We start from the raw sequence: 27298 nt of genomic DNA, 5'->3' as shown, positions 1-27298 counted from the left end.
GATTTTTCTTTTGCATTGATTATAAAGCTATGTAGGTAATTATAAGGTTACCAGAAACATTCAGGAACAAAGGGGAAAAAACTCAGAAGGTTAAATAAGATTATAAAATGCAAGCTTGTGAAATTCTTGCCTTGCTCTGGAGATTTCTGTCTGCTTTCTTTAATGTCCTCCTGAACGAGACCAAGCAGCATGCCTGAAGCAAGCTGAAACTGCTGAAGTATGGTACACCTTCAGGAGAAAAGGACCTGATCCCATATTCTTACATTTTTCAGTGTCAGATTGGTCAAGACAGTCTTCCAGGTTAGACTATATCCATGACATACAATTTTATGGTAACAAAAATCAATGCTGTAGAGAAAAATACTTCCAATATAAGTTTGTCTGATTACTATCCCTAAAAAAGATGGTCTTTTCAGCTTTGGAGGAGCTGCCTGTAGTGGAATTTCTTTCTTTGATTTATACCCTTCCTTCTCTCCATGTTGTATCTGTCTGCAAAAGCCAGAGAATGTTGTAGGTATCTTCCTTCATCTTTGTACATTGTCCAAGATTAGGAATCTTAACAGGTTTAGCTTACAGCTATGTAAGAAGCCTCACTGCTGGATTGTTTTCCCAGATCTTTAATAAACATAGGCAAACTTTTGACTATTTGGAGTTAAGTATTCCCTGTGTTTGATGAAAAATTTTGCAAAGAAAATTTTAAGATAAACATGTTTCTAATTTGTTTTAAAAAAGAAAAAAACCCACCCCAACCCACTACTGCTCACTTATATCTTCCTGTTTTTCAGTGAAAAAGTGAAACATTTTCAAGGGAACCAAGATCTTGATGAACCATCTCTTTGACTATAATTAAGCAAGTTGGATAAATTAAAAGCATCTGAAAGATCAATCTTCACCTATCATCAGAACCAACTTAAAGAACTTGGCAATCAAATCCTCCACTTACAGTCTATACTTGTAGGGGTTGCGCTGGTCCAGGGTATCAGTATGAGGGGCAGAAAAGAGGCCTCATTAAAGAATTCAATGTCTCTTATCTGTTATCCAGGTTTCATGAGTGACAAAGCTGAGAAATGGAAGATAGATCTGAGAGGGGTAAGACAGTGGTGGGAAAAAAGTGAAATTAGAACTGAAAGCTGGTGGGAAAGAAGGGCGATGGTGTCATGAGTGATTCTGGCGTAGAGATCTGGACATAAGATATACATAGAGGAGAAAAATGAAATAAGAAGCAGGAACCAGGCAGCTAAGTAAAGGACATATTGAAAAAAAATGAGAAAGAGAGCACTGATGAACAGAAATGTCTATTATTACTTTCTTCCAAGCTCTCACACAGTTGGGATTTACTCAAGATTCATCAGTCTTGGCCTTCTTTTTAAAAAGGAAATTACCCTGAAACTGCTGTCTTGCTCATCTGAGGATTTCGCTGTACTTGTGCAATCTTAAATAGGCAGCCATAATAGGTGCTGTCCAATAAAAAATGAAGGGATGTCACCAACATCACATAATCATCAGTAAACAGTAGCTGAGAAAGATCTGTGATGCAGATCTCCATATTCTAGCCTTGCCAGTGTGATGTCACTTATGCTCTTTTAAATTTTTAAAAAGTATTAATACCCCTCCAGTGCCCATGCTGTGTTTACCTTAAAAGTGCATTAGAAAAAGTAGAACAGAATTCTGAATTAATGAACAGTTTTCAGAATTAACGTTTCAACCTCAATTTATCCTTTTTTTTAAATGTATTGTTTTGTAATAAGACAGAGTCCTTAAATGTTCAAAGAGTAACAGAAAACACAGAGAAAGGAGGGATAACAGGTAGGAGATAGCAAAAAAAAGAAAGAAAAATGAAACCAAACATTTCAAAATAAAAAATTACATACGAGACTTTGCAATCCCTAGAGTTACTTAGTGCAAATACTGAATCTAGAAAAAAAAATATGATACTGTGTAATCAGGAGTGAGCCCTACAGGAAAAAAACAAAGCTAATTAGAATGTATTCAGGACTGACTGAGAAACAAATGCTTTATATGATTGTGTTTTCCCAAAAGTGTTAATCATATTTATTTTATACTGTCTCCTTTGACTGCTTAAATGTGGAGTTCATTCTCCCATGGGAAGTTATACTTTTAATGTCAAACATAATTATGTATAAAGAAAAGAAGTCAAGTCTATTCAGAGAACTAGGGCAGGCAGACTGCTACTTCTCTAAAAGAAAAATATGGATACTTTGCTTAGCTGTGGAATACTATCTCTATGTGTGTGTTTAACGACATATTTTCTATGTCTTTAGTTATTGGGCCCTTTGTAGTCACCAGAAGACAAGCAGCAGTTATGTGCAAAAATGGTCATTCAGTTTCATGAATGAAATCTACCTAAATAATAATCCATGCTATAGCAAGATTTGCTTCAAATAGTATTTGGGGAAAAATATCATCCTGACATAGTTAAAAATAATGTATTTAAAATATAAATGCTCTATAAAGCAATTATTAATCACAATCTAAGCCCTGTTGTCTTTAAGGCTAAAACCTGGTATTTTTCTACCAGCATCTCAGTGTCATGAAAATACCTAATACAAGCTTTTTATCATAAGTACAGAACTTGGTTGAGTTCTTTTAATGTACATGGTTATTTACTCAAAAAGTGAGCAAAGGAAAATTGAATTGAATTATGATTTAATAGAAGTCAGGTTTAAGAAGTAAGCCTTGTTGCATATGCATCCAAAAGACCAGTTTGAGAGACTAGCTTCAGATAAATAATACAACACTTGTAGAGACTTTCATGAAAGATTTACTTTAAGGAAGCCACCAAGGAAATTAAATACTTTAAACTATGTTTAAGTACCATGAAGAATCTGACAGATTTTAAAAAAGGAAAAAAAACCCCCAAAACAACAACAACAAAAAAAAACCAAACCCAAACCAAAGCCACCACCAACAACCAAAAAAACCCTGCAGCCCACATTTTTGAAAACACGTGTCAGACTGTCTGTAACTAATGTCCAGTTAATGGGCTAGGGAGTGCCTTTATCACGAAACTCCTTTTCTTGTTAATTTAAGCCACATTCTTTCTGATGTTTACACAGAGTTTTGGGGTATGTAATATTTATATATGGACTCAATTCCCACATGCTCAGCAGTTTTCTGCAGCAGTTGAAGCATTGTCAAGCTTTTACCTCTGCAAATGTTGGCTTTACTTTGTTTTGAGGGCATGGTACTGTGAAATCCAAGTTTTCTGGGGCATTAAATTGATGTGCTATTTCATAATGCACATCCCTCTAATACATAATTTTGTTGTCCAAATCAAATAGTGGAAATGGCCATGCTACTATAAAGTAGTAAGTTGAAACTATGCTAGATGATGGTACTTGTGACAGGCTCCATTGCTAGAGAAAGAAAATATAATTTCAAGGGCCTGACTGAACTGACAGAAGATTGAACAGACCCATATTTAACAATCCCTTAAGATGCCAGTTAAAAGTACAGAGAAAGTTCAAGGCTAAGAGGTTTGCCTTTAGGACAGCTAACAAAGAGGAGAAGAAAATGTTCAACTGGAATGTAGCAGTTAAGTCTTCAGAGACTTGAATATTCTCTACTCTAGATTTCAGTTTAGACCACTCGCCTTAATTGAGATGGTAAGAGATCCATAAAAAATATCTTGAAAACTGAAGACTTCAGCATACTCTGTCTCCTTTCAACAATATTTGAAAGACAGACTCATTATTTCAAAGCAGAACCATAATTCACTGCACCAACAAAGTACAAAATACAATTTAATAGAAGTTCTAAATGCAATTTAGGAGGAGGGGAAATAATTTTAACTGAACCATACTTTAAAATTTATGTTAGTCCATGCAACTAAGTTATAGAATAAAACAGAACACAAAATCTTAGAGCTGGAAATTCCTGTACCACAGGTCTGTGTTTTCTTGAATATCATTGTAGCCACAGCTCTGCATTAACTTTGTCTCACCTTCCTCCTCCTTTTAAGAACTGTATTTCCACTTTGTATATTTCAGTTCAATTTATAAGTGTAGTAACAAGTGATTCCTGGAAAATGTAAAATCAGCCAAATAACTCTCACAGAGGAAATAGGTAGTTTTTAATAGTTTATTTTCTTGATTGACCTCTATTGTTACAGAGACTGAGAATCTTTAATTTTAATATATTTATTCTGCCTATTTGATATTGTGGAATTTCTGCTGTTTTTCAATCTCCTCCTTTAGAAAGCCAACACATAGATAACTGAATTAAATTCCCAGTTCTGCTGCTTAGCAGAGTCATAGCTCTAACTACTGAACAACTGATTCCTATTCAACATTAGATGTGATTCTGGGTTCAGGACCTTACCCATATTTCTGATTAGCCAGACAACCAATATTAATGCACTGAGTATGGAGAATAAAGAAGTAGTAAAAATACAACAGTGAGCAAGTTTCCAATGCCCACTACCTAACCTCACAGTTCAGTAAAGGCAAACTCATAGCACAAAATCTGGTTTTGGAGGTATGCCCAGCCTTGGCTATTGTGTGTCATCCATGCCACCTGTATGCCATTGATAAAGATGCTCAATTCTCAAGCTCTCAAGACACTGCCTCACACAGCAGGATTGCCCATAGCACATATGTGCTTATTTGTTGCATGCCCTCTATCTTGCCAACATATCTGGGTTCTGCACCAAAGGGAAGCAGCTTCTCTTTCATGTTTTATAAGATACTGTGGAATACTGCAGGAATTGAATCACTCTTGTTATCTGGTAAAAGTGGTCTCCCAGAGAGCATGGTTCTAGAATTTGTCAGGTAGCATTGCTGTGTAAAGCCAGCAGCACAACCACATTGCTGGGAATGGCTGGCAATCTCAACAACCCCTTTATGGCCTGGCTCATGAATTTGAGCAGGGAGCATGACACTCTGGCTCATGAATGCTCGACTGGTGCCAGGTGTCCTTCAGCAACTGGCACAGCAGCTGCAGAGAAGTGATTGACTGTGCTGCTGGTTGCTGACAGTCCTTGCCACAGGAACTGTATTTCTCCTTACCAGGTTGCCATTATCCTATTGAATACTATGCATTACCTAAAAAGGAGAAAACCAGACTTACCTGCACAGTAGACAGATCATCTCCCTAAATCTCTGCATTTACTTATTCAAGGACTACAGGTTTTTTGTGGGAAGAAATAATAAGCAGGCAGTGGGATAAAGAAAAAGACCGAGGGCAAGCAAAAAGGCAGTTATAGTGAGCTCTGGGCACCAGTGCTCAGATGCTCTTTGCATTTGTGTCAGGCAGCAGAGATGAGTCTAAAACAACATTGCTTATTGTGTTGCATCAGAACAAGAACCTAGCATCTCACAAATTCACAAATTATTTTATTGAGTTATTTAATTTTGCTGTCTTTCTCCACATTTTTAAAGATAGTTGTTAAAGATAATCCACATTTTGTTTGAGTATTGTTCCCTGATTCTTTCATCTGGGGTTTAGATACAAGGGAAGGTAACCTACTACCTCCATAGTTTTATTCTTTGTCTGTTTTTAATGTCATAGTAAATTACTATTCGTACTTGTTGCTTATTGATGTAGTGCATAGGAGCTGTAGTAAAAGAAAAAGCAATTTTACTTTGTTAATCTGTTGACTAAAAATTGCCTTCCTGATTATTGTTGCATTGTTCTTTTATAGAACTACTGCATCTGTGTCTGTACATACTTCCTTAAGCCTGTGTTGTCCAGGAAGAAAAATGGGCTGAAAGAGAAAATGTTCTGAAAAGTGAGCAAGGATGTGATGAAGAAGAAATTGCTTCAGCAGGAGAAATGTACTGGAAAGCAAGCAATGGTCTTTCTTTTCAGACAGCTTTGCTGACAGGCAAAAGGAAAGGAAAAAAATTTGCTGGTTTTAGAAGAGGACAGTCACCACTGACATCATGTCCACTCTATAACATTCTCTCCAGGTCTTTTGATTAAGAAATAAATGGAGAAGGAAAGAAACAAGAAAATTCATCAACATTGTGACCTTCTGCCAAAGATATAGGCCAGGCATAATCCCTTATGTGGTGGTGTATCCTCTACCCCCTCCTCTGTCTTGCTCTAGGATCTCAAAAGCTCCTGATAAGCCTTAACAAACCATCTGAGCAAAGACACACCCCTTTATAATACCAACTGGGTAGTGAAGAATCCTTGATCACAGCAAGAGCTCTTGCATGGTAAAATTGCAAATAATTCTGACTTTAAAAAAATTTCAGTTGCCTAACCAAGGTCAGGAGAAAAGAATAAACAGCTATCTTTTTCACCCTTGGCAAATAACTTACCTGAATTGTAGCTCAATACCATAGCTATTAGACTTCTTGGGAAAAAAAAAAATCCAGTAGTTACCAACTTGGATGGAATCTTAGTGTTGACTAAAGCCAAGCATCTCATAACAGGGGTCCCTAAGTGAGATCCTTTGATCTCTACTGGACTTCAGCAGGCTGTGGCAGCACATCCCTCTGAGTGGGATGCCCTTTGGAGCTGACTAATGCTCAAGTTTTGGGTTCACTTAGAGCTTAAGTTTTTAATACCCAAAAGACCTTCTTTCACTGATGATGAGTCCTAGATGGCTACCCACTCCCATGCACATACATGGTCCTTGAGGTATAAGCCATGCCTGTTGAGAAAGATGATGGGATTTTATGTGAGTATTTCACTGACTCTCAGTGGAATTTTTGATGGGTATCTTTACATACATAGATAGAAATCTATACATCTTTTTGGCTCTTGTGTGTACTTGTGAATGAATTATGGTATTAATGTTGCTATTGGAAGTCTATAATAAAGTCAGTGTTATAATTGCAGCAAATCCTAGCTGAGCCTGAGCTTCAGTGGAGTGAAGTGGTCTGGAAATGGTCAGCACAGTGCAACAAGGACAATCTAGCTTTTCAATCGTCCTTTTGATTGATGGAAGTTTGTCCGTCATAGTTTTTTTTTATTTTCCCAGGCTTGGTGTTGGGAAAAGCTAGCTGTGGAAGCATCCATCATCATGGTTTTGTCCCAGGAAGCTGTGTAGTGCTGAGCACAGGAGTGACCACCATCCTGTCACCTTGTCCTGAGGTCCATGTGATGTCACCCATGGGAAGTGCCTCCCAGTTTGTCTCTGTCTTGGTGGCCATGTGGAAATAAGTCAAGATGGTGAACAACTTTAGTGTTTAAAGCACCTTCTATTTTTGCACATTTTTGTTACTAATATCACTACTGTTACTGTGTGTTTCTTGTTCCATTGCTTCTTGCTTTCAGTGAGTTGTTGTTTCAATCCATAGTCTCTTTCTTTGTTGCACTCTTACTGGAGGGGTTTGGGGGAATGGGATTGACTTCTTGGAGGTGTAATTTCCTGTTGGTATTAAACCACCACAACTCTGTAGTAAGCAATTGAGTGAACCTTGTGATCAAACTCTATTAAAGTTGCACTTTCACAATTTAATATTAAAACCTGCTTTGTGCCACTATTGATAGTGATTTTTTAAAGTGGCCTAACCATGCTTTACAAGCTTCTTCCATGAAAGTAGCAGAAAGATCATTCAATATAGATATAAACTACAGAAATGTAGATGTTAACAAGTATTTCTGAAATCCTATGTGACCTGGCTCTTGAGAGCTGCCTTGTCTATGTCCACCATTTCATTGCTGCTGTTAAACAAGAAGCACTAATGACCCCAAGGAATACCCAATTCTTTCTGAATGTGTCAGGTGTCACTGATGAAGCTAAAAATCTAATACAAATCTTGGAAATGGGATTTCCTTATAGAACAGTTTTATTATCCTTTTACCTTCTTTGAAATGACCTGCAGGGTTCCAATGCATTTCAAAATGTCACACTGGTCCATTCTCTGGTGCATCTGGAAAACTATGGCCTGATCACTATTGCTGAGACTTGGTGGAATGAACCACATTATTAGAGCACTTCAATCAATGACTAAAACTGTTCAGGACAGACAGCTGGAAGAGGCTGGCCACTCTGTCCATGATAGACAGAGATGGGAAGGTGAGGGGGTTGCCCTCTATGATTGAAAAGATGATTGGATGATTGGATGATTTCCATTTCTGTATGAAAAAAAAATCCATTGCCACTGAAAAACAGCCTAGCAGAGATCTGGTGTGTATGGGTGAAAATTAGAGGCCAAACTAACAAAGGCAGTCATAGAGCAGATGTTTGCTGACAGATACCAATCTGTCAGTCTTATCCCAGGCCTAGTAAAGTCATGGAACAGGTCCTCCTGGCATCTACCTCAAGGCATATGAAAGACATGAAAATGGCTTCTCCAAAGGCAAATGGTGCCTGATTAATTAATGGCCCTCTACAGTGGAATATCTGCTCTGGAAAAGGATGAGAAAAAGACCTGATGGAATTTACTTTGATTTCCATAAGGCCTTTGATATGGTCCATTCTCGCTGCTAAATTAGAAATATACAGGTTTACTGAAGATGGGTGGACTCTTGGATAAGAAAGGGACTACCTGAATGCTTGCATATGAAAAGCTGCAGTTAACAGCTCGATGTTCCAATGGAGATCAGTAACAAGTGAAATTTGTCAGGAGTCTCTACCGAGGCTGGTAGTGTCCAACATCTTTATTAATGACAGGCACAGTGTAATGTAGTGCATCCTCAGCAAGTTTGCAGACAGCACAGTATTGGGTCCAGCTAAAATGAAGTTAAATCTCCCCACAGCAGCCCTCAAAGCACTGTGAATTGTAATGGTATCTACAAAAGTGTTGATAACACACCAGTGTTTTGGCTCTTGCTGAGCAGTGTTGCACAGCATCAGCAATATCTCTCCAACATTCTCCCATTCCTACCTGCCAGTAGGCTGGATCCTTGGAGGTGACATAGCCAGTACAGCGGTGACCAAAGTGATATTCCATACTATATGATGTCTGCTCAGCAATAAAAGATAAAAAAGAGGTGGTAGGGGTGGTGTATGTGTGTGCATGTGTGAGGTTACCTACACCTATAGTGTGAGGGGGTTGATTTGCTATTTACATTGTTTGCTTCCAGAACAACCAATAAGTGTGCTGAAGTCCTGCTTCTCAGGAAGTTATTGGTCATCGCTTATGAGAAGTAGAAAATAAAATCTTTTCGTGCATGACCTTTACTTTTCCTTTTTTCAAATCTCCTTTATCTTAACCCAAAAGGGCTTTTCCCATCTTATTTTCTCTAACCCTTTCTGTCTAAGAAAGAAGTAGAGGGATTTAGTAGGCATGCAGCCCAGGCCATGCCACCACAGGCAGCAAGCTGAACAGTGCAGTGATATGCTAGAAGGAAGGGATGCCATCCAGGGGGATTTTTACAGGCTGAATAAATGCACCAATATATATTCCATGACTTTCAACAAAGTTAAGTTCAAGGTCCTGCACCTGGGCCAGGGCAATCAATAATAGCATTAAAGACTGGGAGATGGACAGCCTTGAGAAGATACAATTGGGATATTGGGATATTAGCAGATAAAAACCCCTTTGAAGGTCTAGTTTGAAAGTCTCTTCCAACCCAAGGAAGGTCTCTTCTAACCCAAACAATCTTATTGTTTGAATCTTTATTATAGATTTTATATTTTTACCATCTAGATTGCTATTGGACATATTGTCTCTATCTGCATACTGTGCTTTAACACCTGTATGAACAGAACAACTTTTTGTGAAGCAGCAGAATCTGCTGATGATTCCACACTTGTAGTTTGATTCCACTACTTATAGAAAACAAGTAGTTAAGGACACCGAGAACTGAAATGGACCCAGAACCTTACTACATTAAATCCAAATCTCTTGTTAAAATTGTTCTTGTTTTCATAATACAGCACTGCTAGTGAGAGAATATGTATTGATGTTGTCTCATAAACTTTCCCATTGCCATTCAATGGCAATGGCAATTACATAACTTGAAATAGGAAAGAACATTATATCTTTTTTTTTAACAATTATTTATCATCTATGGGGGTATTTTTTTTGGGTTTTGTTTTATGGTCTTTTTTCCCTTTTAAATGTGGCTTAGATTTACCCTGCAAAATTGTCTTTTTCTTCTATTAGCATCACACTGCACCAAAGTATTTTTAAAAGTAAAGAGTTAAAAATACAGTTGTTACTCTGAAGCAGATTTCTAAGCAACTGTATTCAACAAGTATTACAATTTTGTGCTCATTTTTTTCAGCTAGTTCTCTAATTACTTCTTCTATGCTATGATGAATAAGTTCTATAAGCAATGTATGAGTCTTATGTCCAGAAGACTCCATTTGCAAAACAATACTTTGTAAAGGAAAAAGAAGATTTTTTTAGAAAGGTATCTTGGAGGGTAAATTATATAAACCAGAATGAAAATATTTATGCCTAAGAAATCAGTACTGGCTTAAAATTCAAGTTAACAGCTCATGTATTTGATAAGGAATACAAAAATGGTACATCTTTCATCATGCAAAAGAAAGGGTACCCTGGTAAATAGGTTTACTTAAGAAACAATGCCAATGCAAAAATATGAAATGTGTGTGTGTGAGCATGAAGTGTGTCTGTGTTTAATTGCTTATGTAAGTTTGTGTTTAAGCACTGAAGAATTCCTTTTGCTCTGAAGTTCTGTTCTACAGCAGACCAAAAAGAAAGACCAAAATATTCTAATTTCTAATGTCATGTGCACTTTCTGCCAGCTGCTATACTCATTATTACATACAGGCCACAACATTATATGCTAGACTAGTTTGCTATCTCATTACTAATTCCTTTATGCATCCTTTAGAGCAGCAATTAAAAGGTGGGCCTTCAGCATGCAAGAGCCAACTATTTGAACCATAATCACAACATATTTTATCCTCTGTGCTGGAGGCTGTGCAGTGATTTGGAAGTTAAGTCCTTGTGCAATCTCTTAAGATTGCCTCAGAGGCAGGGGAGACTAATTTGCAAGTATCTTCCTGCAAATATTTTTGGACACGCGAAAAGAAAGAGCGGGGTAATCTTCAATTTCTAATTCAATTGCTAATTATTTGTTATATTTGTTATCTGGGGAAAAAAGAAAGAAAGAAAGAGAGAAAATCATCAGTCTTACCCTTTTTGTAAGTAAGTAATTCTTAATGTAGTAAAGTCTAGTAATTGATATGTCTGATTTCTTTTATCTGGTTGTCCTTTATTAAATATGAGATTTTTGTTATGTGCAAAGCAGTCTATGAGGGTATCTTGTCAAAGTTGTCAGTTTATTCATAGCAAACCTATAGAAATTTTTAGCAAGAAGCTCTTCTAATCACTAACCTCCCCTCCACCTTCCCTCTAACGGCATTTCAACAAATGTTTTTGTTCTAGCTAACAAAGTATGCATGAGATGAAGGAATGGTTGTTTAAAACACAGAGAATTTATGAGTTTTCTGAGAAATTTTGTTTAAGGTATTTAAAATCTCCTGGAAATACCAGGAGAAAAAAGTTACCTCTCTCTATTATTTTTTAGAATGAACATTTTATAAAAATGAGAAAAACCTCTCATCTATGCCATACCCATTTGCATCTATTTTTACAAAATTTATTTACCGAAGTATTTAAGACAAATGCTTTAAAAATCAACTCAACTTTATCTACCACCGCTTGTGTTCCTTAACCTTCAATTTCTCTTTACAAGTAGTTAAGTCATGCCCTGGAGAGCGAGAACTTAAATGAGTCAGAAACATATATTTATATAGTCTAAAAAGACCAAATGTATAATTATTCATTCACAAAACACCACCACCAACAACTCCACCAAAAAAAAAAATCTACTATGAAACATGTGAAACATGGACATAGTTGTGCAATTCTTTGGTCATTAGTGAGGAATTCTATAGCTAAATAATGTGTGTTAAGAGAATTAAAATAATTATTCATTAATATCGCATCACAGAAATTTCTCCATGGTAATTTTATGCATATTAGTATTTTATGCACAATCAGAACTGAAGAGACCTTGCTTCAAATTAAATTCTACTTTGTGGAGTGTAAAATGGAAAATTATTCAGTTTTCTTGAACACCAGAATGAGTGCTAGCTTGGTGTTTCAACAACAAACAGCAACACATCACATGGTAAAAACATGTAGCAAAAATTTGAACTAGGCCCCAGATCACTGGGGGCCCCAGATCCCCAGATAATTGACTTGACAGATCAAAGCTGCAACAAGAGAGCTCTCGGGAAGATGAAATGATTTAGAGAGTACTATTAGATGGCTGCCAATTCCTGAAGATTCATGAAGAAACAAAAATGATATTGTTGACATTTACAGACCCTGCTTTCCATAAACTGTATTAATACACAAACCTCTGCATCCACCTACAAAAACAGTTGTTGTGTGAGAAGAACTCTACTCTGTTTTTTTACCCTTATCCATAACATGACCTCTCCTTCTCCCACATCAGCTCAGGATGCTAATACATTTTTCTTTATGAAAAACATCAACTCGATTATTATATACTTTGTACTATATAACCAATCATTATCAAGCATTAAAATAAATTCTGACTTCCTTTCAAATCTCTTTACCTCACTGAAAAGGAAGTTTTTTCCCCTAAAATAAATATTTATGTACCTGACCCTTCTTTATAACAGAATGCCAGACTAGCAGCTGTGGATCTTTAGAATAAATCACCAGCAATAAAGAATTTCAGAATAGAGAACGCATGGTATTGAAAATGGATTTTAAGAGTTCATCAAATATATCATTTTTTTATCCACAGAGTACATGAAGTTTTGTCTCCTGGTATTTATTCAAAACTGTCTTTTACACTGTTTAGAGTAGCAATGCTCTTGTCTGATCACTTGTATCTCACGTCACAGTACAATTGACATAAGGGCATTCTGGTCCTAGGTCTCAGAGATTTTCACTCAGAGAATGCCTCTAACCAGTAACAATATTGCTGGAGAAGGAGAAGACTCTGAAATGAATCTTTACCAGGTGTTTTTACAGATCACTGGTAGGTCAGAAACCTGCTCAGACCTTGCCGGTAAATTCCTACTTCAAGCTCTCCAGATGCCTGCCATTATGCCCGCATGATTCAGAATTGCTGAACACAACTAATGACAGCAACCAATTCTCAGTCAGAAATGCTACTGGTATAAGTGATTGGCATATGTTGACAAAAAATTGCAAAAGAAAATGAACTATTTCTAAACAATGGCAGCATGATAGGAAATTATATTATTTCATAGCAATATTTTGGTTTTCGAGTTGTTTCCTTGATCTTTATCTGCAAGAAAAAATAGAAAAAAAGAGTATGTATGATGTCTAAACCGTAAAATGCTGCTGAAAATGTACCCTTATGGGCCTGATTAACAGCTTGTTCAAGCACTTTTTTCTATTGTAATTAAATGGCATTTGGGGAGCAAAACACCTCATAACAGTGTGTTAGCATCAGTAATGCTGCATATTTTTATTCCATTCTTGGATCTCCCTAGCTGAGCCTCTGATCTATTTTAATAGTATTTACAAGGAGGGAAATAGAACCATTAACTTCCCCATATTGTCATATTGCAATATGTCTGTAAATATCAAATCCAGGAAGGTAAACAAATGTTCTGGAGATAATTTACGCCCTTGCTTTCCTTTCTCATTGAAAGGGTAATTGGGATTAACATAACTATGGTGGAAGTATTTTCTACAAATCTCAGCTTTGATATAATTGCTGATAGTTAATGAGAGAAAGATGGTGTGAGATTTTTTTTAATTTTATTTGTGCACGTAAGAGGGACCATAAATCTGATTTTTATGTATGCCTCCACGTAAGTCATGTTGAAGGATTCCTATGCGGGCTGTACCCGAGCTGGGAGCCCTGTCCCCAGGGAGGCTTCGCCTGGCAGCCCACCAGGGCAGAGAAAGCCTCCTTCATCGGACTGCAGGCACCCCCTCACACCTGCCGCTGGGGCAGATGTCCCGACGCCCGGGAAATCGGGCTATGGGAGGAGCCTTGGCACACAAACGCAGCTAACTGCGGCACAACGGGAACCTTTTTCTCTGGGTTTCTTGGTGGGTCCAGGGCCTCGTCTTTGGGTTAGCTCAGCCCCTCTCCCCGGGGGACCAGGGGCTCGTCTTTGGGTTAGCTCAGCCCCTCTCCCCGGCTCGCCTTCTCCTCTCTGCGGTCCTGCCTCGCTGTCCGCACCCTTCGTGCCCGGCCATTCGGCCTGTGACGATCTGTGCTCCGCTGTTGCTCCTCACGGAGCGGGCTCTGTCTGCCCCCAGCCGCAGCCACCGCGGCGCTCCTCAGGGCCTGCGGCACGACCCGCGGCACCCGGCCCGCAGCAGCAGCCCTGCCCTGACCCTGACAGGCCGCCCACGGCGCTCCACGGGCATGCCCGTGGCCATGGCAGCCTGTGGCTCGGAACAGCAGGGACACGCAGCCTGCTGCTCCTTGGAAATCGCGCCCAGCCGCCACGGGAGCACGCAGACGCGCCGTGTGCTGATGCTGACAGAGCGCCAGGTTCCTGCGGTAGCGCTTCCCCTGCCTTCTGCTTCTCTTTCTCTTTTTCCCTCTGTGATCTCTTGTCTATCGCACTTGGGTAGGAACACTTTCCCTTTATCAATAAACAGTTTTCAGATACAATATTGTTGCATTTGTGCTTCATTTTCATCTGAGAAATCTGTCAGAAAAATCCTCTCTGACCAGCTCTTTTATAGTGGCACGGGGCAGCACTTCATGATGAAGAAAAATGCGCAATATTTAAAGTACAATTAATATGATGACAGATACAAACACAGAACCAAAGGTATTGTTGGATAACCCTTCTGCTGTAAGAGTATTTTGACTATTACTATTTGTGTCACTGTTTAGAGGAGTGGGATAAAGAACAAAATACTAAAATTCTGTGTCGCACAGAGAATCCTCTTTTCCTTTCCAAAGTTTAGCAGAAAGGAATGAAATCCTTAAGTTTTGGGTTCACTATTTTAGTAATAAAAGTTTTCCTTTTCTCTGCTTTCCTCTTCTCCAGGGAGTTTACATTTTATCTAGGTTTGGAGCAGGAGATTCTGGACCAAAATAGATATAATGTAGATGGGGACCTAGTTTGACAGGAATTTTGAACACATAAATTAAAGCCTCTGTACTTAAAAAGCATGAGTATGCTCAATTTGATATGAAACACCTAAAATCTCTTTATTTAAGGTAGAAATCCACCAAATTATTTAGTTAAAATAAGAACCACTATGTATCCCTTTCAAAGATTTCTGGAATGGAGGTGTTTGAATAAACTCCCTCTAGGAATGAAAAAGGGACAGTGGGAAATGAGAAGTGATGAAAACCTCTCCAGGGCACAGTGAGATGTTGTACAGAAATAATAGTCTACATAAGAAAAGAAGCAGCAGGATTAAAGGACTCAAGGTGATCACTGTTACTCCTTCAGCTTCTTCCAAGATCCCTAAGTGCAGCTTGAGCTGAAACTGATAACTCCAAAATGGCCATTTTTATTTTCTCTTTTTATCTAGACAGTAAAAGCTTTTGAAGTCTGGGACACATTCTGTGCAATTTGTTTCTGTGAAACATGCTACAGTCCTGCGGGGTGTATTGGGCATGTGTGAATAGATGCAGGAAGGAAGTTCCAGCTAATTGAGATAGTGCTGGTTGACAGGAAGTTAGCAAATATTATGCCCATCTACATAAAGGACCAGAAGGAGGATGCAGGGAACTGCAGGCTTGTCAGACTGACCTCATTCAGTGACAGGTAAGACCATGGAACAGATCATCTTTAGTGCCATCAGGTGACACATGCAAGAAAAAAAGAGGATCAGGACCAGCTAGCAGGGATTTCAGATCAGCAGGTCCTGCTTGATCAACATGATCTCCTTTTGAGACAGGGTGACCCACCTTGAGGATGAGGGAAAGGCTGTGGATGTGGTCTGTCAGGAATTTAGTGGAGCCTTTGACACTCTTTCCTACAACATTCTTCTGGAAAAAGATTGGTTGCACATAGTTTGGACTGGTGTAATCTAGTGTTGCATTTGTGCTTCCAACTAGTGGGTAAAAACTGACTTGATTACTGGCTCAGAGAGTAGTAGTTAATACAATGGGTAGCTGGTCACCATTAGTGTTCCCCAGAGCTCAGTACGAGCTCAGTTCAGTTTAGTGTCTTAATTTACTGATCATTTGGCAAGGGGCTTTAGTGACCCCTCAGTCAGTTTGCAGGTGATACCAAGATGATTAGAAATACTGATCTGCTGGAGGGTTGTACAGGTTTGTAGGCTGAAAAGGAATCTGAAGGATTCTGAAATCCTGAAGGATTTCAGGCTGAAGGAATCTGTAGGAATCTGAAAAGGCTGCATCAAGGAACCATGGTCAGTTGAATGAAGTTTAGAATCATAGACTCAGAGAAAGGTTATGGTTAGAAGAGATCTCACAGATCATGTGGTTCTAAGACTTCTGCAATGGGCAGGGACAGCTTCCAGTAGACCGGCTTGCTCAAAGCCCCATCCAGCCTGGTCTTGAGCACCTCCAGGGAGAGAGAGTCCAAAACCTCTCTAGGCAACCCTGTTTCAGTTTCCTTTCCATCCTCACAGTAAAGAATTTTTTCTTATGATCTAAGCTGAAACTACTCTCCTTCAGCTTGAGGCCATTCCCCCTTGTCTTGTGACTACAAGCTCTTTTGGAAGGTTCTCTCCACCTTTCTCATAAACCCCCTTTAGGTAGTGGAAAGCTTCTAAAGTTGTCCCCAAAGCCTTTTCTTCTCCAGGCTAAATCGCCCCAACTCTCTCAACCTTTCTTCTTAGAAGAGGTGTTCCAGCTTTGTGGTCAAATTAGTACCTCTCTTCTGGACTTGTTCCAACAAGTAATGTTTTCCTTGTGTTGGGGGCCCCAGAGCTGGACACAATACTCCTAGAAGGATCTCACAAAAGTAGTGCAGAAAGGTAGAATCACCACTCTCAGTTTGCTTGTCATGGTTCTTGGCTCTTGGCTTTCTGGGATGTGAGTACACACTGTTGGCTCATGTTGAGCTTCTTGTCAACAAATACCCTCAAGTCCTTCTTCTCAGGGCTGCTCTATCCATTTTCTGCCCAGCCTGTACTTGTGCTTGGGATTTCCTTGATGGAGGTGCAGCACCTTGTCCTTGGCCTTGCTGAACTTCTGAGGGTCACACAGGCCCATCTCTCAATCCTGTCAAGGTCCTGTCAAGGATGGCAGCCTGGCCCTTGGTGTTGACCTCACCAAACAGCTTTGTATCATCAGCAAACTTGCTGAGGATGCACTGAATTCCATTGTCCATGTTGCACGAAAGATGTTAAAAAGTGCTGGTCTCAATATAGACCCCTGAGGAATCACCAACTGGATATCAGTCATTGACTAAAACTCTTCAAATGTGATCATTCAACCAATTTTTTTATCCCCTGAGTGGTCCATCTGTCAAGTCCATGTCTCTCCTGTTTAGAAACAAGGCTGAGACATGGAACACTGTAATGATTTGTACTCTTCAGGTAGATGGCTTTTGTTACACCTCTGTCCACCACTGCTGTAAGACATGGTGGCCATAGAAGGCCACCAAATTTGTCAGTTATGATTTGCCTTGTGAAGACATGTTGCCTCAGTCATCTCCTTGTTTTTCTTGTGTCTTAGCATAGTCTCCCAAAGGAGCTCCTCTGTGATCTTGCCTGACACTGAGATGAGACAGACTGGCCTCTAGTTTCATGGGTCTTCCTTATTTTCCTTTTTAAAAATGGGTATTATATTTCTCCTTTTCCAGTCAGTGGGAATTTCACTGCAATGCCAAGACTTCTCAAACACAGTGGCATAGTGGCATAGCCACTTCCTCAACCAGTTCCCTCTGGAGTCATAGATGTATCTCCTCAGGTCCCATGAACTTTGCAACTTCAGATTCCTTAAACAGTCTCCCAGCCCAGTCTTCTCCTACAGTGGATGGTTCTTCATTCCCCTAGTCCCCTCCTTTCACCTTCCACATATGGGTGGTGTGGCTGGAGCACTTGCTGGTGAAGACTGTGGTAAAAAAGGTGTTGAGTGCCTTGGCCTCTGTGTCCTGGATAACCAGGTCTCCTTCAGTGATCCTGAAAGGAACCAGTTCAATATATTCATCAAGACCAAGTGCTGGGTTCTGCTGCTGGGCCACAACAATCCCAGAAGGTTGGGGGCAGAGAGGCTGGAAACGTGCTGAGTGGAAAAAGGAGCATGTTTGTCACCCATGGCTGAACCTGAGCCAGTGTATGCCCAGCTGGGAAGGAGGGCCAACGGCATCCTAGTTTGTACTAGGAATATTGTGGCCAGCAGGACCAGGGTGGTGATTGTCACTTTGTGCTTGGCAATGGTGAGGCTGCACCTCAAGTGCTGCATCCCATTTTCTCACCACAAGAAAAACACTGTGTTTCTGGACCACATCCAGAGAAGGGCAATGAAGCTAGTGTACTACATAAAGGCTCAGAACATTATTGGCTCTAATAAAGTTCTGTGAGGAGTAAGGGAGGAGTGATTTAGCCTGGAGAAAAGAATACCCTTATTGCTCTTCACATCTACCTCAAAGGAGGTTGTAGTGAGGAGGAGGTCAGTCTTACCTCACAAGAAATAAGTGATAGAAGAGAAAATGGCCTCAAGTTGTGTCAGGGGAGCTTTAGATTAGATATATATTAGGAAAAATTTCTTCACAAAAAGGATTGTCAAACATTGGAACAGGATGCTCAGGAGACTTGAGTCTCTATCCCTCAAAATACTTAAAATATATGTAGATGTAAAACTTATGGGTATGTTTTAATGGTGGTATGGGCAGTGCTAGATTATTGGTTGAAATAATGATCACAGAAGTCTTTTCAACCCTAAGCTTTGCTATGACTCTCTGGTAGGGTTTAGAACATGTGGGGCTGACTGAATATAGGAATAAGCCCATACTCACAATAGCAGCTGATTCTTTTGAATTTGCTGTAGTTTATACCATGCTAAAGCCTTGCTGTTGGTGGGGTTTTTTTCTTTCTCATTTTTTCTCATTGAAAGGAACTTGGAAGAAAAATGTGAGAAGAACATGTCATTCATTAGAAAAAAAGTTGTTGGTTTAAAGAAAACATCATGTTCCACTGGTTTTAATGCATTAACTTTGTTTTAAATTGCCATAAAATTATTCATTCTGCAAGTTTTTCACTTTGTCAATCCCAGAAAAATTACAGGAAACAATTCAATGTCTTAATAATGTATGTACTACATAAAGGCTCAGAACATTATTGGCTCTAATGAAAGAATAACTAATGAAATATAACTCCTTGTTTTTTGAGGGAAGCTAAAGTAGAAAAGCTAAAAGACTGTTAGAAAAAGAAATGACCTTTGGTTTTAAGAACATGTAATTCTGTTTGTTTTAAAAGAATACAAATGCATCATTTTTCACTTTTTGGGTATTTATCTTGCCCTTTAAAGGCCAGCTGGAGAGTGGAGCTAAAGTTCAGGCCTAAAATGAAATCTGAGTATCCAATATGAACCACACTTTCCCCTTGGCATTGATTTTGGATTTTGAAACAGAAAAGATTAGGAAGCAACAACAACAACAAAAATCATCTGTACCTATTGCCAGTATAAAGAAACAATAGGTCACAATATGCACACACACACACACACACACACACACACACGTGTATTTAACAGGCCATGGATGTAAACTTGAAGCTTCTTACTACCTTCTGATTCCCACAGAGATAATTGGAAGACTGAGTATTGGGATGTTCATCACATAAAAGACAATATTGAAAAGTTTTCTGGTAGTTCCATCAGCTGTCTAAGTAAATGTAATGGAAGATATAGAAACCCATATTTTTCTCCTCCTCCCTCACTTTCTGTCTCAAGACAGTTCTGCCACAGCAAGCTAATCTTACAAGCAAAAGCTGTTTAAGAAATATCCCACTCCTAATTTCTAAACAAAACAAAAAAAAAGTCTTCATTATGTATACTCTATCAGGTAATTGTTAATAAAAATATTATTAGAAAAATCTGGGAATATTTTTGAGGAAATCAGAAAATTACTTCCTGGAGCTCAGCAGACTCTAGTCATATCTTGACTTTCTGCTTTCAAATATAAGATGTTCAGATATTTCTCAACATACTGCTTGAATTTCTCTTTTAAAAACATGCTTTGAAGAAGAGTTCCTAACTTAGCTTGGGAAAAAAAATTCTTGGATGTATTTTATATTTAATCTTCAAAATGTGCTAACTTCTTATGTTTCATGAAGTATTTTGAAATAGTAGCAGCAATAAGACAATTATGTGTACTCCTAAGAATAAATAGCATGCTGACATACTCTAAAATGGAATATATGTACCTGAAAATTAAGAGTAGTTAGTACTGAATTATCAGAGAAGCAATTCCTTTAGGAGATGAAATTGTTTTCTACAGCACAGTTATGAGACACTATGCTGATATGGATTACCAAATTTAAAAAATATATATGATAAAGACTGTAATTCTGAAAATATTTTTTAAATGAAGTTATAATTTTAAAAATACAGTGTTTAGGCAGGAAATATCATTCACATACATATGAATGAGCAAATGCTATGCAATTTTAAAATTCCATCTAGTTCTACAAACTGTTTAACTGTTTGGACACGTGGAAAAAACTCAAACCCAAAAATTAGTTATACATCACTTAAGACTATTCCAATTTCAATGCTTATTTAATTTGGCATATGTACCAAATTATAATTATCAATTGTAATGCAATGTTGAGATATAATTTCTGCTGTGGTGCAGCATTTATTAAGCACTTGGACAAGGAACCTTTGCTACTCTAAGAAATGAGCTGCTCACACTGTAGCAATCATGACACCTGCATCTGCTTCACCCATCCTAATGCGGCCATAGCAGCACCAGGGAGCACAGGAGGTGCACAGAAGCCAGCTCTCATCTAGAAACAGTGTGCCTCTGCTAGCAAGGCACAGCCTGTAAGCTAACAAGCCCTGGCACTTTTCAGAGCTCAGTAGCTCAGGGGCAATCCTGCCTGAACATGCTATTCTGCTTCCATAGCCAAGCAAGTTCACCAGTGTGTCTCTGCACTGTGCCCCGTGATGGATGCTTCTGCCAGTACAGGTATCTCGGACACTGTGACCCTCTGGGCATGGTAAACATGCCACCATTTTTGGGGGGGCTTCACTGCAAAATAATTGCGCATTTATTTGGAGATGAGTAACTACCTCTTTCAAGAAAGAAGTGTGTTTCATAATCATAACCTGGCATCCAAAGCTTTTATTCATTCATATCAACACTGGCATACATTTAAGGTTCAGCATCTGTAACTAAGTTTAAAGGACTGGTTTTACCACCATCCTATATCCTTTTTCCTAAAATTATGTGTTGTATGTGAGATGTAATACCTGTCATGAAATTGAGACATTGAACATGAAGTAATCCTTCAAGTTCTTTCCTGAAACCCTTAACACTAATGTTAGGTTTGCTGTGAATCTAGAAGGTCTGAATTCCCTATTAGATAAAATTGTTGCAGTTAAATGCTTTAAAAAAAATCAGGATATGGAGGAAAAGCTTAAAGAATTGGACACTTCTTTTATGGAAGATATTTTACAGAAAATCTATTAGAGATCCAGATTGAATTAAACAAAAGCAAGCAAGCTTGGTCCACTCAGTTTAGTACTTATGTATGTAATTGTAATTAGGCACACACATTGCTCTCAGACACATTTAATCAGTCTTTTAATGATCGATGCAACAGAACAGTATTTCTTTAACTTCAGGGAAGTCTTCTGACATACTAACATCAATAATTAGAGGAGGTTAGAGCACAGGAAGTATTCCATATGACAGGAAGACATGCATAATTTATGGTGTAATACTACTGTAGATGTGGTACTCCAAATTGTGTGTGGATGATAACCATACTAAGCTTGTATGGCTCTCCTGTTGCTAATATTAAGGTTGTGATTGTTTAGGAACTGAGGGTCATGCTTTTATTAAAAAATGAGTGACTGCCTTTCTTCTAATCATAGATGTGAATTGATCCTTTGTTTTTCATGGACATTCACTTTCCTGTAAATAGAAAGCTTTTAGCTAAAATGTAAAATCATAATGAGAGTCAGAGATTAGAATTGGGAATGATACTGTCTTGCTAATTTTGAGGCTGAAACAAGTCACATATAACGGACCTAATACCTGACCACTTTCCTTCGGAGATCAATACATAAAAATCTGCATTTTAAAATTAGTCACAGAAACCAAGTAAAAAGAAATTCTATCTGCATCAGAAGAAAAAAATTAGTCTTACTGCCATTAATGGAAGAACTACATGTTTTCAGTGATATGGACATGTCCATCTCTTTCTGCATATGTTCTGAAATAGTGTAATTAAAAAGAAGGTAACAGGAAAAAGGGAAGAAAGGGAAGGCATAGGTAATGACAGAAGAAGCTGCTTGAAAATGTGCATTAAATCTGGTCAACATTTTTTTCCCCTGTGGCTCATAATTCAGTTTCAGGCAGCATTCCCAACAGTAACGCTAAACGGGATGTGGTCCTGAGTGGCACCAGGAGAACAACCATGATGTCATGAAATCTCTGCTGCTTTGATTGTTCTCATTGATTCACTAAAAGACTAATACACCTGAGCCTCAAAGCCAAGCTGTGCAGCACAAGGGATGCAGAGGTTAGTGTATTTCTGATCTCTCCTCACAAGAAGTTAAAACAAAGAGCATGAGATCAACACAGCATAGCACATAAGATTCTAGCTAATTGATTCTGAAATAATGCTAGACGTGAGAAAACCAGCTGTCCTCCCTTTTGGCCCCTCTGAAGCCAAACAAACCCAATTCCTGAAGTTTCACACCAGCAAGTTTTATTGAAATCCATCTTGAAACTGTTTTGGTTCCTTCCCTTCACTATTTACACTTCTGACCATTAAAAAGAAAAACACAGACACTAAACAAAATACCCACTAATTTTTGTTCTTTGTTTGATTTTGATCGTTAATCTCTGCTTCATTTTATATCAAGATTATATCTTGCCAATTGTATTTTTCTGAGTGGTGTTGATCCTCTAAATGCATTTATAAATAGTACATTTTTTCAGTATGTATGTAAAGGATTTATTGATGTCTCAGCCTTTATTTTAATTAGTTTAATAAGCTATTACCTTTTAGTCTTATTGAAGAGAGAGAATTTCTCCATTTTCCTGTATATGTTAAAGACTCTTTGACACTTTAATCTACTTCCTTTTTTTAGTCCACATGTTTATGTCATAATGGACAAAAAATCTTAGCAGAAAATTGCACTTTGAAGGAATTGCTGGTTTATCTGAGTTATATAATTTGAGGATAACTAATCCTAGTCCAGAGAAAGGAACATGTTTCATCTATCTTGCACTTAAATATTCCAAAACATGTTTAGAGATAGAATGTATGGATAGAGATTCATGAAGTGAAATGGAACATTGGTTTTCCCAGTAGTTGATCCTATAGTGAAATTTTTTTCAGTAAAAATTAACTGGTGCTCCATAGGAGCACTTTACACAATTTTTCGCACATTCAGAGTGAAAAATCAGAATGTAATGCTTAGATTAGAATCTTTAGAAGGCACTTTTTGTTGTTTAAGTACTTCCTAGCTCCTTTTGAAAGCATTTAACCTGATCCATACCAGCAACATTAACCTTTTCATGTTTACGGGATTTCAGAATACACTCTACATAAATCATACATAAATCCCTGCCCTTTTCTTCAATTAATTAGGTGCCATTTTTTTTTTTTGTCCAGAAAAAAATATAAGACCCTAAAAAGGGTGAATAGGTCTTCTTCTCTTGTTGCTTGGTATCATATTGTAGGATTGGCAATTCTTCTCTCCTACATCAAGCAGACACTGTTAAATTGTTATGAAGAAATATTTAGTGATGAACTGCTCTTGAATGTACTGCTCTTGTATTGTGCTTCAGTGAACATTTTATCTCCTACAAAACTGGGACAAAGTGGTTACAGGAAGAAAAAAAGAATAGAAATCTGCATGAATAAATAGTGAAATCAGCACTAAATATATTATTAAGCAGTCTAATAATTATTAGTTTGCTAGCTGAGAAAAAGTCAGATGAACTAATGTATGTGATTACAGCAGGATAAAAAAATAATCCAATAGCAGCATCCAACTAGGGGAAACAATAAACTCAAACTTTAGGCATGTTATTAAGATGCACAGTGCCCACAGCAAGAGAACAGGACTTGCAACACTAATTGCTGGTGTCTAGACCATAATTTGGCTTTTAGTCCTTACAAGTTTAATCCATCCAAAAAAAGAAAATTTTAAATTAATGACAGGTTTGATAAAACTGGTATGGAATCAGTCCCAAACATGTTTAGATTCACAGCTTCAGCTAATTTTGCCTCATGTAAACAAAAAGGGAACATGTCAGTTTATTTCAAACCACTGGAAACTGTGTATTTTGTTTTTTCATTACACCATCAGTGCTGAAGCAGTCCTTAAATGGAGCATGAATTCAATTCGCCCTCATTTAAAGTATCTCCAGGTCTTCTTTAGTGCTTTTAGGCAGTTAATAAATGATAGAACTCAAATCCCAATATTCACTACAATAAAAGTTACACATTTCTACTTGAAGGAAAAGTAGGGAAATTCTCATCCCACTGTGAATTCAGTGCTACTTCTAGGCAAGGAGGAAGGATTCACACTGAATTTAAATGTGGGCCCAAGGAGCACAGTCTCTCCCTTGGCTGTGTGGTCATATATTCAGAACGTAGTAATGAGAGTTAAAATGGCTGAAGACACAAGTTCCTGGTGCCTTTGTGCAGACTTAGACATGAAAAGGGGTTAAGTAAATGATTGCATGCTACACTACAGGGAGTATGCCTTAACGGGCTAATCAATAACAGAGGAAAGCACAAAACTTGCAGTTTGTTTTTGTTCTTGTGTACTTATTTGTATTTCAATTGACTTAGTGGTCTTTACCAACGAATGTTGAGCATGATAAATCATAAGACATTCCTTTTTAATGTATCAGTCTGAAGTACTTTCCTCCTCAGTTTCTAATAGATAAAACAGCCTCCTGTGAATTTCAAGAAAAGAGACAACATCCTTTCTGTAGGATGGTGGTACATTTCAGAGAGTCTTTTTAAATACTGGATTTCCATTAACAATCTAGCTGACGACAGAGGGAATAAACTATTGTGACCTTTCATGTTTACAAAATTTTACTGTTATATTTTAAAGCAATAATGATATTTTGGTTCCTCTTATTCTAGCAATCGGTGAAAAGTTTTTGTAATTTCATTCTAGGATAGTCAAGTTAGTTCATATTACACACAACAGTGTAAGAATTCTTTTAAAAGGTTCATAATTCCAACTTATTTTATACACAAATGTTTGTACTGTTTTTATATGTAAAGGTAATTCACTTGAAAACTCTTACAAATATTTTTATCTGAACTGGAAATATATCCTTTCTTGGCATTCCCAACTATTGTTTTCTTTTTTTTTTAGTAACACCTATAATAAGTTGTTCCCTCTGATCCAATAGAATTAGAATAAAAAAATTGTCTGTCTGGGAAAAAGTCATTACTCATCATTCCACAATTTTTTAGGTCATCATCAAATGTTATCCTTATATGCAAAAAAAATCCCCTATAGAGCTCTTGCTACTTCATGAACACATGGTAGGTATAAAATTACAGAAGCTACTTGAAGAGATTTTTCTCTTTGGTAGCTGTTAGATAGCCCAGTTCTGTAATCTTGGGAGCCTAATAATTTCTCTAATAAATATTATCCATTTTATCTATGAGTTTCTTTAATGTAGATTTGAGTGTGAAAGTAGTAAGTAAATTATATCAAATTATAAGTTTGATTCTGCCTTCTTAAATATTTGATGACAGGTTTATGTCTCAGTGAGTTGCAACAACCACTTACCTTTTCTCAAAAATAGTAACTTTTTTCCAAGCCAAAAAAGATCCCTTATGACTCATTGGGGTTGAAAAAGTCACTCCCATTTCCTTTATCACTGTCCTGAGGTGTAATAGCTTTTAAGCTGAAAATATTCTAAATAGAGCTCCTGAATATATCTTTTCCAATAATGGTTTCACTTAATGGCTTTTCATTAATTTATAAAATGAAAAAAATATTTAATCTGCATGAAATAAGATAAACCTTGCTTTGTTATTTATTTTATTAATATTTGTTAAGGATGTACTACAGTATTGAATAATATAGTTTTCTTCTGAATATTGTTGATATAACTTGGCAAAAAAAAGATTTAATTAAATAGAAAGATTGGATGATCTTTTCAATTCCAATTTTCAGTGTTTCACTTTATATAGGGGACAGCATTTTATTATGCATGGGGCAGAGTTTCACATGATGAGAGTTTCATCAGTTATTTTATGGCTAAATAGTGTTGGTAAAGGTAAGTTTGAACTAGAAGTCTACAGGGCTCAGAAATCTGATTAATTCTACACAATCTTAACTCAAGAAGTAACCAGAAGAGATTAGTCTTGATCAGTAACCTACTAAATATTTTACATCATTTCTAATGTCTTCACAAGATAGATAACTAAGAAAGCTGGAAGAATCACATTTACTGTGACACCCTAGTAACATATGTTTTAAACACTGAAACTTCTGATTCATTAAATGGTGTTTTTTTACTATTCATTTCTTTTACCTTTATATATATATATATATATATAGAGTTGTGTGTATGTTAATAGATACTATTTTGTTCTGGAACAATTAGAACTTTTGTAAGTAGAAATAATGCATAGGAATAATTTGCACAGTAAAAAAAAAAAATCCCACTTAAACAACTATCTTTGTTTGCTAATTCCGCACAGGCCAGACTTCCTATAGTGTTCTTATGATTTATAGTTTTTATTGACTAAACTTCAATGAAGTCTAAATCTAGATTTCAACCAGATAGGCTAGAATTCCTCTCACCATACTATTTGCATAGTAATTTTGCTTGGATTCAGGAAAGACAAAAATTTCCTAGAAACCTGTCAGTTTTTATAAGATACATGACTCAATGTTTTAAGTGACTTCATGGCTGCAACAGAAGTATGAAAGGCTTCATGTGTAGCAGGAAAATGAAAATGCATTACCTGGGAATAAAAATTCCCTGAAATTTCACTAATGCTTTGTGAAGAAATTGAAAATGTGCTTTAGAAACACTGAACATTTTTTTGTCATGAAGGATCCCAAAACAAATGACTCCATAAGAATTATTTATGGATCTTTTTGAAATAAATAATTAGCTAATGAGATTTCAACTGACAAATATAGTTGGTTATAGATTATTTTATGTACTTTTCATAAGACTTCTGCCTTGGAAATACCAATATATTTGTAGGATATATTGTTTGCCTTCCCTTCTACAGAGTTCAGACTTTGAGTATGCCCTCCCTTC

At 37.5% G+C, this 27298-nt stretch overlaps 1 protein-coding gene and 1 long non-coding RNA gene across 47 annotated transcripts in view; one reads left to right on the top strand and one right to left on the bottom strand.

Moving 5' to 3' along the window:
- LOC143692236 (uncharacterized) overlaps positions 1-7440 on the top strand; it is a 64009-nt gene extending 56569 nt beyond the window's left edge. The window contains exon 3 of the long non-coding RNA XR_013180132.1: positions 5663-7440. This is a non-coding gene — a long non-coding RNA (uncharacterized LOC143692236). The remainder of the gene's footprint in view (positions 1-5662) is intronic.
- Positions 1-27298, bottom strand: part of PTPRD (protein tyrosine phosphatase receptor type D) — a 1163353-nt gene that overhangs the window by 418486 nt on the left and 717569 nt on the right. The gene's annotated exons all lie outside the window — the stretch shown is intronic.

The sequence above is a fragment of the Agelaius phoeniceus genome, chromosome Z (assembly GCF_051311805.1).
Source record: "Agelaius phoeniceus isolate bAgePho1 chromosome Z, bAgePho1.hap1, whole genome shotgun sequence".
Taxonomy (NCBI): domain Eukaryota; kingdom Metazoa; phylum Chordata; class Aves; order Passeriformes; family Icteridae; genus Agelaius; species Agelaius phoeniceus.
This window is presented reverse-complemented; position numbering and strand designations above follow the sequence as displayed.